Source organism: Caretta caretta, chromosome 11 (assembly GCF_965140235.1).
Source record: "Caretta caretta isolate rCarCar2 chromosome 11, rCarCar1.hap1, whole genome shotgun sequence".
NCBI lineage: Eukaryota > Metazoa > Chordata > Testudines > Cheloniidae > Caretta > Caretta caretta.
This window is the reverse complement of record NC_134216.1, coordinates 30,896,040-30,917,090: the sequence shown is the minus strand read 5'-3', so window position 1 is coordinate 30,917,090 and position 21,051 is coordinate 30,896,040. Positions and strand designations below refer to the sequence as shown.

The following is a 21,051-nucleotide window of genomic DNA, read 5'->3' as shown; positions in this document are numbered from 1 at the left end:
TGCAGAGAAGTGCAGGAATTTTGGAACGTTTTATGATGGAAAGGAAGAGAAACAATCAACATAAGTAAAACATCCAATACTCAAAAAGAATTAAGGTGCCCAACTAGAAAAATTATATTGCCATCATCAACATATCTTTTGTTTGTAGGGAATTACGAAAACGGAGAATTCAGCTTCAGTGAATGTATAACCATTATCAAAGCAGTCCATGTACTACTACTCCTACTGTAAACTTTCTTCAGTAGCCAGAATAATTAAGCATTCCGTTTGTAAACTAGTAGTCCCACGTTAATGTGGAAGCAGTTTCACACATTTGATGCAGCAGGAGTGAAATCACTTCAGAAAACGTAATGAATCTCTAACTTGTAAATGCTTGTTCTGGGAACACAATATGTTCTAGAATCCAAGTGAATTAAAAAAAGAACAAATTAGCATCTTCCAACACCAGGCAAAAATCAGCCTACATTGTCTGAGAATGAACTGACCATAAAGAGAATAAATGGAAGCAATTCCTTATGCTGTTGTTATATGGTTTATATTTTTATGTAATTGAACACATTTTATAAAATGTGATTTATTTCTAAATCATGAAACCTATATTTTTCCCATTCATATATATTCAAGTAGTGTATATCAAGGATCGACAATTTACTTGAGAATTCAGCTCAGTGCAGTAGTTTATGGTAAATAAATAGTAGCTAGCTACCAGTATCACCCTACAAGATCCTTAGCATCCCCAATACCCACTGCTTCGAATGAGCTGAAAGCACGCTGTGGCTTACAGAATCAGACATCTACATCTTTAGAGGAAAAAGCACAGAAAACTAGACAATGCAAATCTTAACACAATGCAAATCTTACTTTTTAAAAATGATACATTTGCACTAACAAAAGTATTCCACTTAAGGTAGTTATATCACATCGCTACACAAAGTACTAGGGAAAACTTTGCTTATGGTTTCCCCAGAGCAGAGGGCGTCAACTTCACCAGCAGGCAAAATACACCAAGGGTGAAATCCTGACCCCACTGAAGTCAATGGCAAGACTCCCACTGACTTCAATAAGGCCAAGATTACACCCAAAGGGTGCATACAGAATAGAACGTGGAAGAAAGAGAAAAGCAGTTTGGAAACAGAAGTGAAATGGAACCTATGTCGGACATTTAAATATACTGGCTATCTAAACAGAGTCAACCTTTCACAAGTGTAAATGGTAAACTTCAGAATATTAGTCCATGAGAATTCAGTAGTTTTAGTTATGAAAATAGTGCCTTATGCATGGTCTTCCTGTAGCAATGTCCCTTCTAGCATGTAAGTGAACTCTTTTTATAGATACTGAACAGCCTCGTTCGTTTAAATTGGAATTCTCGTGAAGTTAATTGAGAACAAAAGTTGTTTAAAAAGTCGATTTATATTAATTAGTTTTTAACTGTAAGCTGAAAATGGAACCCCCTTAAGAAGGCAACATGCAGAATAAGAAAATGTGTCATTTATCAAGATCATTTTGAAACAAAGATTGTGCACATATTTGAACTGACATTCTGCACACCATTTTCATTCAATAGAATTAAAGGTAGAGAAATTTGAGCTGGAACACTAACGAACACGCTGACAAAAATCGTAATGCCCATTTCCACATCTATGTGCTAGTCAATTTAAAAAACAGTGGTTTCCAAGGCAACTTTACCCATTATATTATTTATCAGCGGTTTCTAAACTTGAGAACCATAATCTTAAAGAAGCACATTCTATTAGGGCATTTTAACAAATATTTTCCCACTATTTTCAGAAAAGTCTAGTTTTTCTAGGTTGATAGCAATAACTTACCTATTGGTTTTGTTCAACTGACCTTTACATTTTCTTCATTATGGATTAAATAATCCTTTGTGCATCAGCCTAGAGCTAAAATTTTTCCTCATCACACAGAAAGTGTCTGATACATGTGAAGAAAAAAAAAATCACAAAGTTCTCTATCAGTATTTTCTTTTTTCTATGCTAGTTTTCTGCGGCTTGTGTCTGCAAAAATGCTACATAAAAATAAAGAAACAAAATCAGACTCAATTAACTGTTCAGATACACACCTACACACAAAAGTCACAACAAACAGCCAGACAAATCCAGCTACTATTTAAAATGTAAAAACTAAGGGGATGAGACAGTCATACTGTTAATACCTCTACAAACATTATTTCTTTCCTGCCCTTACCCAGCATATGCTTAAATCAGGAATGTTGTAGGTGCTATGGGAATCACTGGGTCGCTAGCATTGCTCCTTTGTGAATAGCAGCATACTGACCAAGATCTGGAACCACCACACCGGTATGGCTCTGGCCCAAGCACCCTCTCCCATCAGCTTCCTGACACCACTACCAGAACCACCACCACCACGATAATAGTGGCTTAGTGCACCAAAGTACCTAGTGCTGATCCTGGAGCACTGGCATCTCAACACAGCTCCTTACCGCAGATTCTTGAATGCACTGAACGGCCAGATTTTGTGAGAATTATCACATGCTATCCAATAAAGCAAATTTCACTCATCTATTATTTTACCCAAAAAAATGCATCTTCACGTATTTAAGAGAATGAATTTTACCACTGATTTATGAAGAAACAGTCCTGCAAAAACAGTATACACCCAAATCTGAAAGATTGTGAAGCCTTTTCTAGTATCACCATCAACACCTTCATACAACTTGCTCCATAACTATTTAGTTCTTAAGTTAAAAGCTTATATGTATTTGGAAAAAGGATGATTTTAAATGCTAATAAAGGACCACCTTAATTGCTGCAGATACACATTATATGTAAAACCACACTGAAGCATCCAATTATGATTTTTTGCTTGATATAAAACAGTGGTTTTCAACCTCTGGGGATACACAGGCTATGTGGAAGATTTCCAGAGGGATCTGCACCTCCAGTTTTCTAGGGGTCTGCAAATGAAAAACGGTTGAAAACCATTGCTACAGAACTACTGGTGTGAGAAATTTACACTTTGTATATATGTATGCTTCTTAAAGATACCTTGATATCTCAAACTAGGCTGCCAACGAAAGACTACCTTTTACTTTCATGGCAATTAAACTCTTTTGTATCAACACCCCTAAATCACAGTGCAGATTACCAATTTACATGTAATTAGGGACCAGATAGCAGGTGTGAAAAATTGGGACAGAGGGTGGGGGGATAATAGGAGCCTATATAAGAAAGAGCCCCAAATATCGGGACTGTTCCTATCATATCGGGACATCTGGTCACCCTACATGTAATACTTCAGGGAACAGAATACTCCTAGAAGACCAAATACTGAAATAGACTGTATGGGCTTCTCCTCACTGCTAAAAATGCTGTTTTTAAAAAAAACCTTGGGGTAACCAACATGCATGAGTTTTCCTGAGGTAAAAGACACAGTGAAGACCAGGCACTTCTGTTTTACTGTGAGGTATATTCATGGAGGTCAACCTTATACCCTCAACCTGGAGCGGACCTCTGCAACTTTATCTCATGGTAAAACAAAAATGCCTGATCTTCACTGTGTTTTTCTTTTTTTCCTCAGGATCACCGCAATGTCTGAAAAGGAAGGGGGGGAGGGGAAGCATTTTTTACTCCTGAGAAAGAAAGGCAAGCCGTGTGTGTGTGTGTGTGTAACAGGAACAGAAATTGTTTAACAAACTATGATCTTAGCATGATGCCCTGTCATTAGCAATCGGCCAAAGGAAGTAACAATGCCCTATAAACACCAACTGAAAGCAGAGTGGTCTATATAAGGGTGCACACACAGACACAGTAAACAGTGTTTTAAAGTAAGGGCCATCATGGGCCCAGATAGGGGCAGATGACCCAAGAGGCATGACATGAGAAATACAAGCATTTATTGAAATCAGAAAAATAAACTAGGCATTGCAAAGAATCATCTGACAGTAGATAATGTATAAAGTTTTGTACACTTTTCTAGCATATACATATTAAAAAGACATCTATTGCAAGTTCTGAGAGAAAATTTTATTCCTCTCCAAGTTTGAGATCGTTAAAAAAGTTATTGACGGCACAAACAGTCTATCTGTATTAATTTTAAAGGACTACAAAAATAAATCAGTTACTATGCAAGGCACACATTGCAAAATGGACATAAAGTTAGGTAGTCAGACAGGTTTATTCCACTATATTCCAAATATTTCAAACAGTTAATAGCATGAGCATGAACCTGGAGTGCTGTAATTTGACTAAAGACTTGAAATCATAAACCGCCACTAAGTGTCTTGTTCTTAATCTCTTATCCAAATGCAAATTATACCTGCATAACAGAACCACCCTAAGATCTATGATCTTGATCCAAAGTCCAATGTGGTCAATGGAAGTCTTTCCATTGACTTCTACAGGGCTTGGATCGTGCTTAAAGAATAACCGAGGAGCACTGAAATTCTTCAGAGCCAGGCTGTAACTAGTTATTTGTATTATGGTACACAGTTCAATCTGTCACACAAAGGGTTAAGCAAAACATGCAGAATGTAAAGCATCCTGCTGAGGGAACTAGTTTAGGATCAATAAAAATTCACAGGGACAATAATTCAAACTTACAGCTCCTGGTAGAGCGCCAAATATATACATATATATTAACATTTACAAGGAAATAAAAAAACAAAACAAATGAACATAAAAGGGAAAATATATTCAGGTTATTTAGCATAGAGGACAAATTTATATTTTTAACATTCAACTTCCAAAAATAAGGAGGTGAAATAATGTAACTTTTTCCAACAGAAAATAAAGTAAACCAAAATACTTATTAACCTTTCAGCAGTGCAAAAGATACCAGCTGAAGCTGAATTCCACTTTTGATTCTTCTTTAACATACTACACTGAAAAATTAAAGATGTCCCTCTCTGCGATGTAGACATCTCATTTAATAAGGCTAGCATCTTCCCAAGTGGTTCAAAATGTATAAGATATCACAAAGCTCTCTGAAACAGCATGAGAAATTGTGTTCTGCTACCAGTAATAATAATACCACCTCTCTCTTCTACAGTGCTTTTCAATATATAGATCTCAATGCGTTTTACAAAGGAGGTCAGTATCATTATCTCTATTTTACAGATGGGGAAACTGAGGCATAGAAAGCCTGCCTACGGTCACTGAGTAGACTAGTGGCAGAGCCAGGAACAGAACCCACATCTCCTAAGTCCTCTACTCTATCCATCAGGCAATACTGCCAAGACAACTGGGGATGGAAAGTTCTTGTTTTGCCTTCACTTTCAAGGAGCACTACGACAAGTAGCTTCAGAACAAAATAAGATATATCAGATTTATTTTAATTTGTGTCTTTGGGTCGGAGGCGCCCTCTTTCATGCACATATGTACTTCAAAATGCAAAGACAGATCCAAAATACATAGGGGAAAGTTGTCAAACTAATTAACTACCATTGTTTACTAGCCTTGTACACAAAAAGCCAATCAAAAACAAAACACAAATACAAGTTTTCTACATTTTCTTTCATTGACTTCAAACTTCTTCAGGGTTTAAGTAAGCAAGTCCTTAATGAATGCATTGTTAACAGGGATGATTCTTCCAAGTGAATCCTTAAACCATGTGATAAAAACCAGACTGGATGCAAAGAGAAGAGAATCTTTCTTCCCTATCTCAGGATCTATTTGCAACCAAAACTCCCTCCCGTTTTATTTGCGCCTTTCCCCATACCTCAGCCACAACAAAGCTACTGGAGCTCCTTTAATGGATGAGTTCAAGCCCTGCTATTCTTAGCCACTTGAACAGCTACACATGAATGAAGGGGAAGGAGTTAAGTGAGCTAAGCAGTGGCCTCAGCTCTGCTCAGCAAAACCACAGCAGGTCTGCCATCCAGAAAAGAGGCTACACACCATGTCCACAACAACTTCAGCAACATGAGACAAGGCCAGCCTCTTGAACTCGGCCTCAGTTCTAATCCAGCTCATTCTTTCTCCAGCCAGTTAGGGCAGTATCTGGTAGTCCAGAGCCGTGGTTCTCAACCAGGGGCACGTGCACCACTGTGGGTACTCAACTCATCTAGATCAGTATTTCTCAAACTGTGGGACTGCAGTCCCCAAGGAGGTCCACAGGATGGGTTTAGGGGGGTGGCAAGCAGGGCTTCAGCCCTGAGCAACAGGACTTGGGCTTCAAACAAGGCTCACCAATTAAAAACAGACTCAATTATCACACTGACATATAAGTACAAAATTTACATTCCAATTAATTTATTTTATAATTATATGGTAAAAATGAGAAAGTACGTAATTTTTCAGTAATAGTGTGCTGTGACACTTATGTCTGATTTTTGTAAGCAAGAAGTTTTTAAGTGAGGTGAAACTTGGGGTATGCAAGACAAATCAGACTCCTGAAAGGGGGACAGCAGTCTGAGAAGGTTGAGAATTACTGATCTAGAGGCAGTGAAGGACTCAGGCTAGATCTGGCCATGCAACTGGCTAAAGCACTGAGCAGGAACTGAGCTAAGGCCCTTACTCAAATTTGACTCTAGCCACCCAGCTGCACTGTAGAATGTTTGTGCCCAGCAAGCATTGCACAGGCCACTTCAATACTGCATGATCCCCATGAGAGTGCAGCCAATTTAACACTCAGTAGTTAGTGAAATCTAGCTCCACGGTGTTTAGTGTCTAGATTCCGCCTTTGTCTTTCTTCTGTGCCAACATTTTCCATCTTCCCTTATCGAATAAATAATTCTGGTCTACAAGGGTCAAATTCTGTCCTCAGCTAAGAATAAGAAGCCCCCTTTGAAGTGACTGGCAGCTGGGGAGAATTCAAGACAGTAATTAGTTTCTAGTAAATGTACACGAGTTCAGGGGATGATACCACTAGCACAAAGGTTTTTATTTTAGGTCGTGAGAGGATTTGAGGTCACATCCACAACTAACAGGACACCAGGACTTCGATCCTTAGGTTCAAACTGCTTAGTAGCTCGAGCACTTGCTCTTCAGAAAATAAGATAGAAGAAGACTCTACTTAAGTAGAAGTCCAGAGACTTCAGGCTAACAGATGGATAAAGTAAACAGTAAAGCTTGGTAGTAAGTGTGAAATGCTCTATACACTGCCATCAGACAGTGTTTGAGATGTAAAACCCATGAAGAGACGTAATCCAATCTGTGATGTTTTGTATTGAAGAACTATATGAGGCTCTTACCATGTAATCAGGTTGCCTTGCATTCCATTTTAAATCAGCATAACTAATAAAAAGTGACAGGTTTCAGAGTAACAGCCGTGTTAGTCTGTATTCGCAAAAAGAAAAGGAGTACTTGTGGCACCTTAGAGACTAACCAATTTAAAATAAATTAAAAAATAAAATAAAATAAAAAGTGAGTCTCCCAAATAGATGACTCAAAAATAGACACAATCCATGTAGACTGTTGTGATAATGATTGTTACTATAAATTGTCATTGGTTTTAATAGCTGTGCCTATTTTTTAATATTGTTTTCATTTCCTTTAAATGAATGTTCAAGTGAATTTAAAATGGTGAGAAATTCCAGACTGATGTCCCTATAGACTGATCAGACAGACAGTGTAAGCTTTCTCACACTGCCCTGCCAACATGCTTCTGCCCTGACCTGGAGTTACTACCCCAGGTTCCCTGCCTATTCAGTCTTTAGCCTTTCCAATGAGACCGCATTACTATGGTGCCAGTTGTGATAGTGGACAGGCAGGAGTGAGACAATCAACCTATGACTGTTTTGTCTAATTTAATAGAAGTTTAATGAAGTATTATCATGACTCAAGGGTAATCCTACATATTAACGGCTGTTTGCAGTCATCCCTGTGAAGGAAATACCCAGCAAGTAAAAAGGGGGGTTAAAAAATAATCTATTAAATGTGATAAGAATCACATGTGATAAGAATCAAATGAATCGATAAGAAAAAATGTTTATCAAAAAAGTTGATCAAAACATTATTTTACATTTAAAACTAACTGATTTATTAAACAAAGGAACTATTATCTGTAGTTAATAAACTTAACTGATTATTTCTGGTCACCATGTCATTCAAGATTTTAGAACCAGTAGATTTTCATCATCTCATACCTTGTTTTTATTCATAGATTGGAAGATGAAAACAAGCTTTCCTACTTTTTTGAGGGGGGGAGAGAGGATTCTTAACTTGAATGAATGAGTCAGTTAACTGAATTAGTTGAATAAACTGTAGTGAAGAAAATATTCTCTCTACAATTGCTGTCAAAAGCTAGCTTAGCACTTCATACTCTAGTTCCAAGTGCTTACCAAGTGCCTTCCACCAGGTCAGTGGTTTGACTCTCTTTAAAACTTGGCATCAAATATGTACTACTAAATTATTTTTTGCATTTAATTTAAATTTTAATAAATAACTAATAGTTAAATAACTATTTAAATTAGATTTGAAATGACAACCTATTAAATAATTTTTAATAAAGCTGTATTTGATTTCAATCTAAAAATCTCATTTTTTATTTTTTTTATCCACCCTGATTACTATGATCCTAACATTTACCCTTTAGCATCAGCCATTTTTTCCAGCCAAATAAACATTGTAGGAGGAAGTTGAGAGATACAAAAATTGTCTTGTTTATTCCAAAACTGGACATAGATCTGCACAGCTAAACAGACACCACCCTTTCAGTAATTTCACAAGAAGTAATTTAGGCATGTCAGGGGAGGATTTCAATTTTCTAAATTAGTTCCTCATCTGTAAAGCTGATGAGCACCTGCAACTCCCATCCAAGTGAGTGGGAGCTGCAGGTGTTCAACATCTTTTGGAATCAGACCCTTAATTAGCACATATGGGCTCAGTTTATGAAGCTAACACTAGTCTGATAGCAACATGTATAGCAAGATAATTTTCTAACAGGGCAAAAACAAATCAGGATGTACGTATATGTACTCTGTTTGGATAGGCACCCAGTAAATAAACTACAATTAAAGGTGTTCACTGAAGTTATTAACATTAGCCTACACTTTCTAGGTGGATGATCACTGGACATCTTGAAACTGCACTGAGAAAAGTAAGTGTTTTGTGTGGTGATGTTTTTTAAAATCAAACCAGTTAAACTGGATTAGGAATTGACTACCTTAGGGACATCAATACACATTTTCAAGCCACCCCTTTTGTTGCTTTATTGTAAAATTTTAGCTAAATGTAACTAGTTAACTTGAAAATAATTTTTTTGGTGTGAAATAATGCCTTTTGGTATTTTGGAAAAAAAACAATTATTTGCAGGGATTCAAGTGAGATCTGAGGTGCACTCTTCATTGCTGTGAACTGAGGGCAGAAGCCATGCAGTGACTTTTTTTCCTTTTTAATTGAAAGAGGGTTGCACTTGGACACTAGGGAGGGAAGCAGCTTGACATTCAGCTTTGAAAGAAAAGCCTGAGACTTTTTAAAGGCAAAATTACAAACATTTCCCTCCTCACTCCACATCCCCCACGAGTAAGACCTGAAGTAGTGGGAGGGATTATTTCGCATCAATGTTGGGCTCTTTTTTGTAAGTTCAGAATATTTCTCAGTCTAAAACAATATCTTCTTTTAAATGTTAAATTCACTAAAATGAATACAAAATGTTAATTTATTTTTACTGTTATGTAGATTTTTCTATAACTTATTTTCCTGGGCTCATCCTTCATTCTGCTGAAATCTGTTCCGTCTTCCTCTTTGACAGCATGTTTTTCCCCCCTTTTCTCTGATCTGCCTCACGATTAGGTTTTTTTTTTTCAATCTTTCATCTAATGTTTGTTTTATTTCCCTCCCTTCCCATGTTACCTTTTCACTCTCTTCATTAAATTGTTCCCCATAAACCTGAAAATGTAGCAGGGGTTGGGGGTCAACAACTTGTGTCCAGTTATTCAGGGCTATACAATGCATGATTGTCATAAGAGCCCAATCCTGCATTTGTATTACATGAATGGTCCCACCAATGTCACATCCCGATGGTCCCCTCCCTCAAGGGGTCCCCTGGGGAAGGCAGATCAGCATTGTATATTGCTAACGCTGTTGCAAGCATCGCAAAGCATTTTGGGGAGGGTCAAAGGTGTGAGTGAAGAGTGAAAGATTCTTTTGCAAGCTGCAAGAGGCCAAAGGGGGAAGGAGAAAGAGAGCAGAGAATGGATCAACTCAACACTGCAGCTAGCAAGCTCAGTCCAACGATAAGACAATGGTCCCAGCCCAAGGACACTGCTCACAGCTGAGACTTGGCTGACAGCCAAGAAAGACGGGGGCGTGAATGTGCCCGAGCAGCCATAAGAAAGAAAAACCCAACTGCACAGACCTACAAGGCAGCGAGGCCAGCAAAGAAGAAAACAAGGTCTAAGACCGCAGAGATTGAAAACACCAGCGAGACGGCAAGAGGGGGAGCCGAGCCTTGCATCCCTGGAGCCGGGGTGTTTTGAGAAAACTGAAGACACCATGGAAAGCTGGTTTGGACTGGCACAGAGGGCACCAGGAGCAGAAGTCCCTGAACGAAGCACCAAGGAGCCCAGGAATTAAAACCCTCCTGAGAGCTGGAGCAACTTGGAGATCACCATGGACCTGGATGACCTGTAAACACAGGACAGAACTCCCGTTCACCCTTCCCCCTCTTTTTCTTATGTTACACCCAGGCCTGGCCAGCCTCATGTAGTGCGTGTGAGAGTATGAAAGTGGGTTAGGGCTTAGGGCACCAACACTTTCTTCCTTCCTCTAAGTGATGTGGGGAACCTCCCACCCAGCACTCTCCACTGTTATATTATTTTATCAATAAAGCTTTAAAATTTAGACACTTGCTGTGTTATGTCATCTCCTCCCTTAACGATCCTGTGGCCTCAGCCTGATCACCTGACGCCTCACGCAGATTGGTAACAGAAATCTGTCACACCAACTTCAATGGCACACCCATGTGCGTAAGGACTAGTTACATAAGAAAATATAGTAAGATCTAAACTCATCTATACTAATAGACTAGAAGACCTATCTTTTTAAGGAAAAGAGAAAGTAGACAAAAGCTCAGGAAGAGGCAAAACAAGAATCTCTGGAAACCTACCTACCAGCATTCAAATAAACACCACAACAAGCCATACAGATAAAAGTAAATAGCAAATTGTTGTTTGAGTTGCATGAAAACCCTTGCTTTGAAACAGCCAAGAAAGACATTTACATTTGAAAATAGGAACCAACTTTCTAAGCTGATATTGAAAACAGTGGTATTCTTCAACTATACTTATGAGAGAGATTTTAGAGGGTAGAAACCAGAATAGCAAAGAACTGTTGTTTGAGTGGAAATTAGATAAAATTTACCTAATGTTTTCATATAGGAAACTGATCTACCAAAAGATGGCTTACCTTGGTCTCCTCTACCCCTAAAATTTTCCAGCTCCCTTCTAATCCCATCAGCTCGCCTTGCCTTCCCTTCCCTCCCTACCATTCTCTCCCCTGGTCACAGACACAGAAGTCTCATCAGCTCTCCTCCTCTAACCTCTCCACCAGCCTAGTGATCCCATCCCACCTCCTGTTCTCCCTCACACTCATTCTCATCACTTGCCATGCAAAGCTCCTTAATCATTTACTCTTCTCTGGTTCTTCCCTTCCTAACACAAACATGTTTTAGTCTATCCCATCTTAACAAAAAGCCAAAAAAATAAACAAAACAAAAAACTTGATTCTGCATGACTCCACAGCTACCTTCCCATCTCCCTTTCATCCCAAAGCCCCTTTCGACAACTGCAGTTTGGAGTCCCTCTCCCCCAGTTCCATTCTAGATTCTCTACTAACTGGTTTCCTCACCTTGCTGTCAACTGAAACTGCTCCTTCCAAAACCTCTAATTACCTCTTTTTAGCTAAATCTCCAACCCAGTACTCCATTCTCCTTCACCCATCAGCCACCTTTGACACAGTCAACCATATCCTTCTTGAAATCTTGTCCTCCTTTGGCCTCTATGACTCTGTCCTCTCCCGGTTCTCCTCCCACCTCACCAATTTCTCCTTCAGCATGTCCTTCAGAGGATCTTAATCTCCCTCCCTCCCCCGCTCCCCATTTTTTGTCTGGATTCCACAGGGCTCTATTCAGGACACCTTTCTTTACTCCCACTACACTTTATCTCTGAGTAATCTCATCCATAAACCAATTCAACAACATCTGTATGCTGACAACACACAGCTCTCTCTCTCCATACCAGACTGGTCGTCTTCTGTCCAAACTAAATTTTCAGCACATCTTTCTAACATCTCCTCATGGATGTCTAGCTGTCAGCTCACACTCAGCATGACTAAACCAGATCTCTATCTTCCCATCTCCCAATCCCTTCCCAACACCAACATCCTGCCTGTCACTCAGCCCCATAACCTAGACATTATCTTCTACTCAGACCTCTCTCTAAGTCTTCACATCCAGGCTATATATAACTCTCTCACATTCTTTCTGTATAACATCTCTAAAATATGGCCTTTCCTATCCATCCGCACATCTAAAACTCATCAGGTCACATTTCTACAACATCCTTTTCTCTGGCCCTGACAAATGCAACCTTGCTCTGCTCATATCTTTTCATAATGCAGCTGCAAAGATTATTTTTCTAGCCTGCCACTTGACCACATGATCCCTCTCTTTGCATCCCTCCAGCAGCTCTCGTCTCTATCCCAAACATAAGCAACTTATTTTCACTTTCAAGGCCCTTCACAGCCTATCCCCTCCCTGCCTATCACCTCTCATTCAGTATCAAGAGCTAGGCGATTGGCGTGCGTATAGCCCAGTGGTTCTGGCCGCCACTTCCACAGCTCCCATTGGCCTGGAGCAGCGAACCGCGGCCACTGGGAGCCACGATCGGCCGAACCTGTGGATGTGGCAGGTAAACAAACCGGCCGGCCCGCCACGGGCTTTCCCTGCACAAGCAGCGGAACAAGCTTGGGAACCACTGCTATAGCCTATCGTGCTATTGTCTTACTGTTTCCTTGTATTCCCTCAACAGTCTCTATAGGTATCTGTTGTCTCGTCTTATACTTAAATTGTAAAGTCTTTGAGACAGGGACTGTCTTTTTGTTTTGTGTTTGTACAATATGTAGCACAAAGGAGCCCTAGTCATAAGTCAAGGCCCCAAGGTGCTATGATAACACAAACAAACAAACAATGATAGATTGATCCTGAAGACACATTAGTGGTTAGCCTTCCATGGAGCATTCAGTACATTAATTTTCAGGACACTAATTCAGAATGCTAACAAAGCAATGCAGCATATCATTATTATATAAATGGGAACATTTTTAACATCTTTATAGAAATTGTACAGTAATAATCCAAAACACAGAATTCTGTACCATTACAGTAGTACTCAAAAAATAGATTTTTCATTTATATATTTTATTATATAAAGACAGGAATTTACTATTAAAGACATAATAGTTTAGATGACACTAAGTTATTAGGAGGGCCTACTTCAAGAATCATAAAAGTAACTACTGTGCTTACACATGTACGAATATATATGCAGCAACTGGAGCTTATCTGAGTTTTAATCTGATATGAAGATAAAATGGACAAGGGAATGCATGAAAATATAGAAACAAGGACATAGACACTTGACTGTGTCCTTAACTGTCAAACCTAGATATCACACACTAAGTAAAAGTTAACTAATCTTCAGTCATTGCCCCTTACTGCTGAACATTTATGATAATATATTACCTTTTCCATAAACCACTGAGATATAGCACAGCTCTGTTTGGCTAATACTGGCTAATATTTTGGCTAATATTATAATAGTATAATAAAAATATACTATTGCCATTGAATATACTATATGCCGAATCTGTTCCTTAATTAGTATGTAGAAACATGCCCCATTTTGGCATGGCACATTCATGGTCCTGCATGTGTTGTCCTCCTGGTCTTCCACTGCTCTGCCCAGCCTCCAACTCTTTCCCAGGTGAGGTGACACAGCCCTCCACGCTAGGCCACACAACAGCTCCACTCCTTCTCAAGTCCAAAATGCAGCTGCAAAGATCTAAACACAGCGTCTACCCAAAAAAGTCCAGTACAAGAATTCCACCCGCTGAAATCCACAATATACATGAAAAAATAAAATAAAAACTCATCCCTTTACCTGGAAAGGGCCCTGTTAAGAGCAGTCTTCCCAGTTCTTAGCCCCAGCCAACCTTCTCTCCTCACAGAAAGAGCTCAAAGTCTGTTCTCCCTCCCACTAAGACAGCACCTGAGCTGGGTTCTCCCTTTTTAACTCCTCCCTCAAAGAATGACACCAGCTTCAGATGCCACAGCATGGGGCTGATTTGGCCTCTATTAGCCTAACGAACCCTTGCTGCCTAATATGATATTTGTACACCCCATCATCACATGTTGTCATACAAATGAATATGTAGCTCTCCAGGTACTGTACCTACTGTTTTAGGATTTATCTAGAATTGGGAAATTTGCACCAGTGTGACTACATCAGTGTACAGGTTTCAGAGTAGCAGCCCAAATAATGTAGATAAACTCCATGAGTGCATGCCCCATCTTACATTGGTGCTGTATAGCTACATTGGTGCAAAAAAGCCCTGCATAGAAAGAGCCTGTGATGGAGTGTTCACCCACACCAGTCTTTAAGGGGTTAAGGTATGCTAGATGGGCCAATTAACCACATAGGTTGCTTCTGGAGGGGAGCCAAGGATCAATAAGGCTTAATTAAGGATGAAGCTTACCTGGGCAGAAACAGGCCGGGATTCAATAATACTAAGAAGCAGAGAACAGAAGGGACTTGCAGGGGGCATAGGGGCTAATTTCACAGGTGCTACGGGGCTACAGCACCCACCAGCAGTCAAGCTCCCCGCCCCAGCTCACCTCCACCTCCTCCCCTGAGCATGCAGAATCCCTGCTTCTCCTCCCAGCACCTACCACTGTGAAACAGCTGTTTTGCAGCATAACAAGCTGTGGGTAGGGGGGAGGAGTGGGAACGCAGTGCGCTCAGGGGAGGAGGCAGAGAAGAGGCAGGGCTGGGGCGGGGACTTTGGGGAAGGGGTTGGAATAGGGGCAGGGTAGGGGTGGAGTCAGAGAGGCAGGAGATGTCAAGCACCCACCTGCACCAGGAAAAGTTGGCACCTATGGCAGGGGGAAATAGTCAACAGGAGGGATGTTGGTTAGAGATTACAGGGTTGGAGAAGTAGCTACAGAGCAGAGGAATCTCTGACAGGTAGTAAACGAGAGGTGTGAGAGGACAGAGAGAGGAAGTAAAACAGAGCTCCGAGACGTAGCAGCTAAATCTAGAAGTAGATCATAGTTGCAGAGCATAGGATCTCTGGGCTAGAACCTGTAACAGAGGGAAGATCTAAGTTTCCCTACCAGAAAAGTGGCACAGCCTTGGATGTAGAACAGAGAATTGACTGGAACAGCAGAGGGACAGCTTACCTAGAAAGACACTAATGGCCATCCCTCCCATCCCATGAAGTGGAGAATTAAAGTGACCTGGATGGAGGGACAAGTAACAAAAAAGATTACTACCAAGAGTCCTAGAAGGTGATATTAAAACAATGGGCTGAGCAACTGCTGGAAGGGACGTCTGATCAGTGGTGAGCTAATCCCCAGATAAGCCATGAGTCAGTGCAGGAAGTAGTGAACCCTGCTATAAAGCCTTATGTACATGCAGAGCAAACATCAGAGAACGTAGCTCTCCCACTCAGCTAGCTAATGTTATATTATTTGAATCGTTAGAAAACTGGGGCAAATGTGGCAGTATTAGGTCCATAAATGTGCAACGTTTCAAATATAACCTCAGTGGGGAAAAAATCCTCCTGCAATGTAAGTTTTTAAAAAATTAAATAATACGTTCATTTTTGTGGTTTAAAATTAATCCTCATCTACACATTCACTGACATCAGAAGCAGAATTAGACAAGCATTTTCGCCCCGACAATAAACTTTTATGTACAAATGAGTCTTTTGAAGGCAAAAAAAACTTGGTCATTGAAAATTGCATAATGAATATACTTGGTTATATAATTATGGATGATGCAACTTGAGGCCATTTTTGAAAATATGAACCATGAGCCAAATCTTTAGCTAGTGTAAACTGGTAATTTAAGCCAGTGGAATTATGTTTACACCCATTGAAGATCTGGCTAGTCTCTTCATAGCTATATAAATAATCTGACAATGTTGAAGAATTCAAGGATCTAATAGCATAAAAATGACTTATAAATAAAGAAAATTATAGTTCTTATCAGCTTTGTCACTCTCGGTGAGCAGAAGAGATTTTTTAAAGAGTGAAACAAAATTAAAACGGTTGTATTAAAATGTGACTGAGATACTGTTTATCGGGTAAGTTGTCTTCTTCCTCTTTCTTGCCATTTCCCTATCTGGAGTCAGCAACTTGTATAGCCTTCTTCCAAAACTCATGCTTGTATGCCTGGCTGTTATACAATTTGTCTCCCTAAGGTCCATTGATATCTGGTCAATGTTCTGAGACTTTAGCCTTCCCCTTAGTCATCTTCCATCTACGATCACTACCAATATAACTCCTGGGTCTCCACTAGATATGCCCATACTAACGTAGCCTCACCTCTCTCAATTTGTCTTCAGTCAAGACAACCCACATTAGGTCCCCCACAACCTCATTTTGTTTCCTATCACAGAGTGTCCAACCATTTGACCATCTCAACATCTTCATTTCCGTGTTGGAGAGCACACTCATTTCTCTTCTTGTGGCGGGGCAAGTCTCTGTTCTATACATATAGGATTGGTCAAGTTACAGTTTTAAACACTCTTCCCTTTTAACTTTATTGGCATCTTTTTATCACAGAGACATCTCCTGCCATTTGTACCAACCAGAGTGGTACAATGCTGGGCATTACTCGGGAGGGTACCATATTCAGCAACCTTTGATCCTAGGTATTTAAATTCACTTATCTGATAAGTGCTATCTATAATACTACCAATCAGTACTCAGAAGATGGGCCTAACTAGCCTAAGATGACAAACCATATAGCCCCTGTGACAATCAGCTAAGTTGAATCTATACATATTCACACATGGGATCATGGAATGAAAGACCCAGCAAAATGCACAGAGCCCATGAAAGTAACACAGTTACAATTCCAGTGGAAAGTCAAAGTCTGAATTTCCTGACCTCAGACAAATTAAATCTCAAATCTGTTGCATTCATTATTTTAACATACACAAAATTAATATATAGCATCAATGATACCTCTTATATGTTCAAGAATTGTCCTAGGATGGACCACATCTAAATAGAGAGACTATCTCGTGGACAAACTCTCCTGCCATTTGCAATCAAACACCTCCCCTTTCATTTATAATCACATAACTGTCTTGTAGCAACTACAGTGATCATTACGCGGGAAAGTAATATTAGGAAAGTATTTAATATAGTTTAGCTGTTTTTTAAAGTGACTTCGTAGCTGGAAATAAGGAAAGCCAGCACAATATGACCAGCCAGCTTTCTGAAGACTGCCAGCAACTATTTTCAAACTTTGATCCAAAGAGTGTGTGTATGCGTATATATGTGTTGAGGGGGGAGAGAGAGGGAGAATATAAGAAAAGCATCTGTGATAAATATGGGTAAGAATCACAAAGTAGAATGAGTCTGAGACCAGTGTCACTACTGCAATAATATTTGTACAAGAGGTATCCACGGCTTGACAATTTCAGTCACCAGAGACAAGGAAACTCTCCCTCATAAATTAGGAACCATAAGAATTAAGATTCTATATAAAAATAACCTGCCCCTTATGGTCATGAAGATGAATTTCCAAATGTAACAGTGTTGTCTGAGTCTACAAACAGAACTCCAGTGCCCTGCTACTTATTCAGTGCTTTTTCAAACAGCATTAGTGTGAAATTGGTATGAGGATATTGAGTAGAAGCAGTGCAAATGCCTAGTCTTGTCAATTTCATTCTGTTGCTGCTTAAGAAAGCTCTAAGCAGCAGCAGTAGGCACTGGAGTTGAAAAACAACAACAAAAAACAGGACAGAGGATGGAGAAAACGCAGCTGCTAGGGGAAAAGAAACAGAATTATTTTTGCCCCAACAGTGGAGAACAGTGAGAGTCCAAAGACAGAGACAGATCCTACTTCTTATCAGCAGCCCGGGGTACAGGGCTAGCTTCAAGTTTATCTTTAGTATCATCCTCTACATAGGTTTAGTCCTAAGGAAGGTAGATCTGATAAATTTTTCAAGCCTTGGGAAATAGCTCATATAATTGAGGGTGTGTCCTAATGGCCTTCACACAAGACACTTCCCTAGCAGCTAGTGGCTGGATAGAAGAGAGAAAAGCTCAAGGAACTCCACCTGGTCATTAACTATACAGAAATACCCAACTCAAAAGATTTTATTCCATAAAAATCTTTTTTAAAACTCAAATTAAAAGTAATTCCCTTTATTTTCAAAAGTTCAGCAATGTTACCATGAATATGGTATTCTGTGGCCAGTATCCATCTTCCTAGAAGTTAGATTTGTATGGTATCCAATAGGAAAGCAAGACTCAATCAATGTTCCGCTATGTTTATTAGTTTGTTATAGAACATTTACTTTTTTGTCAATTAGAATTTTCAAAAAAAAAGGTGCAATATATAACAGACATTTTCAGTAGTGACACCAACTTAACTATAGTAGAATGCTTCATTAGCAGAAAAGTTAACCAAACAGATTCCACAATGTTTAGGGAATTGTCTGAAATGTCACTATATAAAACAAGAGCTTCAAAATACTAAGAAATACTCAGTGTACTTAACTACTGGATGAGGTGATGCAAAAAAAGAGGTAGCTACAAGGCACCTTACACAAGTTTGTAATGTATCATCAATTTTTAAAATTTAAATGTAAATACTTTCAACTCTTAAGTAACAACTGGAGTTTCTGTTACAGAACACATTCCACTGTGAAATCCCTGTTTAATCGTGTGATCTGAAAGGATGAGTATCCCCAAGAAATGTATAATAATCTGTTGGGGTTGTAAAAATGAGAACTTTTGCAAGTATGGGTAAATGTATAAGGATGGTTTATATAACTTTGAGTGATTACACTTAGTTTCATAACAAGTATATTACCCTGTTCATGGTTTGTTTTTAAAACCACTGAGCAACACTTTGCAGTGTTTCTCCCTCCCTCCCTGGATCCACAACTGTAAATATAAACTTACATCAGAATTAAATGCTGAAGCAAAAAACGTCACTTGCCGCCTACAAAAGTTTTGACAAGTCCATTACAATTTTATCTACGAAGCAAGAGGCAACGCAATCCATCGGAGTTATGACACAACAAAATTTAGTAACTGAGTCCTGAAGAAGTTGCCTGGCCGTAGTTTGCACAAGTTAAACCCTTCCTGCCCCTCATGCATAAAAATGCCTTTTGATGATGACAGCTCAGAAAGGAAATGTTTTCACCCTAGCTGTGCTCTTATTTGATTCTGCCAAATAACAAGAAGGTGAGGTGGAGTAGTTCCTGCAGCCCAGCCAGGGCAGCAGCTGCTTGACAATATCAATTGTGCTGCCAAGCCTTGTTTTATTATTTTACATGTACATATAATATTAAATTATTTATCAGATTACTTACCAGTGTTCCGATGAGTGCCCTCTCAAAAAAGCTCTGCCAGCCCACTATATTTAAATGGAGTGAGGTGGTATGCTTCAATTTTTCTCCCCCAGTATCCCTGTATATTATATTACTGACATGAAGTCAACTTAAAGCAAAGCAGCTTTTAAAAAAATAGCACGGACACTTACAAAGAGGGAATTTGCTGGCAAGGAGCCTAGTCAGGCTGTTGCTCCCTGAAACACGAGGCACTGCCCCGTAATACTAGCCGATGCTTCCAGCAAGGTTTTTACCGCCTAGGATGGAAGAGAAGGTGGATGCAGCGGGGCTGATGCAGCTTCCAGCCAGCAGCCTCGGTACCTGAGCGCTCAGCAGCGGCTCACGGGCTTTCTAGGTACCAGGACGCGCGGAAGTCCACGGGGGTCGGGCCGGGGCCGCCGGCTTAACTGGCGTCTCCTTCGCCCAATGGAACGGCGAGGCGCGAGCAGGCGGCGGAGAGGATGAGCTCCTTGCGGCGCTCTGGCGCTGGGCCCGGGCTTGCAAGGAGCACGGCGCAGCCTGTGCTGACAGGCTGCCGGTGCCCTGCACCGTGCCCGGAGGAGCTAACGCCACCGAGTGCAGATTAGGGCGCCAGCAGGATAGAGCCGTTACCCCTTGCACTATGGCCTGAGCACTCACTAGTGAATCCCCCTTAACACCCCCCATTAGGCCCAGACGCAACCTGATTCTGTGACTATTTATACCTCCCCCGTCGGCCTGTCCGCGCACTGCCTGGAGCTGTTGCCTAAAGGAAGCGACTCTTCCCCGAGCAGGGAGGGTAGGCTCCCCACTCGGCCCTGTGCAGCACTGGCCCCCGCTGCTCCGGGATGCAGGAATCCGTGCATCTCCCTTACCGTGCTTCTTGCTGCTTCCCAGAAGCTGCTTTCCCTGCTGTACTTGCCCGTCCAGCCCCCAGTTCAACACGCTTCCAGGCAGCACGAGGCGTGTCTTCTGGTAACCAGACACTGAGAAGTAACCTCCTCCTGCTGCTGCTGGAAGGAGCGGCGAGGGGAACAGCGCAGAGCTGTCCCTGCTCTGACACTGGCCGCGGCGGCTGCTGCGGGCGGGCGGCTGGGTGCGCGCGCTCTGATCCCCCCCGACCTCCTACCCTGGACCAGGGTCTCTGGCCACAGCGGCCAGTCCTGCTCCCCCACCTTGCGCTGTTTTGTTGGCTCGTCGCTGCTTTTGTCCCCTTGATGCAATTTGGATTTGCTGCCTCCCCCTTTGGGGCGGGGGGAGGGGGGGGCGCATGCCTTGACGCCCCTTCTCTCCCCTCTCTCTGCTCTCATATGCCCAAGAAGATCACCACCCCCCTTCTTGGCAACTGAGGGCCTCCTCTCACCGTTTGTTTCCCCTCTGCCCACCCGTGTCTGCCCCTTCCTGAACACTTCTTTCCCCTCCTCCACCTCCCATGTTTGCCTTGAGCTCTTCTCTCTAGCCATCCCCATGCGGCCGGGAGGGGCAGGTCACTAATATTCCCCTGGTTCCCCTGGTT

The 21,051-nt window shown here is 40.9% G+C and overlaps 1 protein-coding gene across 5 annotated transcripts in view; it reads right to left on the bottom strand.

The window, feature by feature from the left end:
* Nucleotides 1-20,811, bottom strand: part of GPD2 (glycerol-3-phosphate dehydrogenase 2) — a 122,289-nt gene extending 101,478 nt beyond the window's left edge. Inside the window, exon 1 of one of the 5 annotated variants that reach the window (XM_075117843.1) lies at nucleotides 20,711-20,811. The gene's annotated coding sequence lies outside the window, so the exon portion shown is untranslated. Of the gene's footprint in view, nucleotides 1-19,538; nucleotides 19,558-19,708; nucleotides 19,951-20,260; nucleotides 20,371-20,410; nucleotides 20,634-20,710 lie in introns of those variants that run through there. The other 4 variants (XM_075117841.1, XM_075117845.1, XM_075117842.1 and 1 more) reach the window with 4 other exon arrangements.
* Between the last annotated feature and the right edge of the window lie 240 nt (nucleotides 20,812-21,051).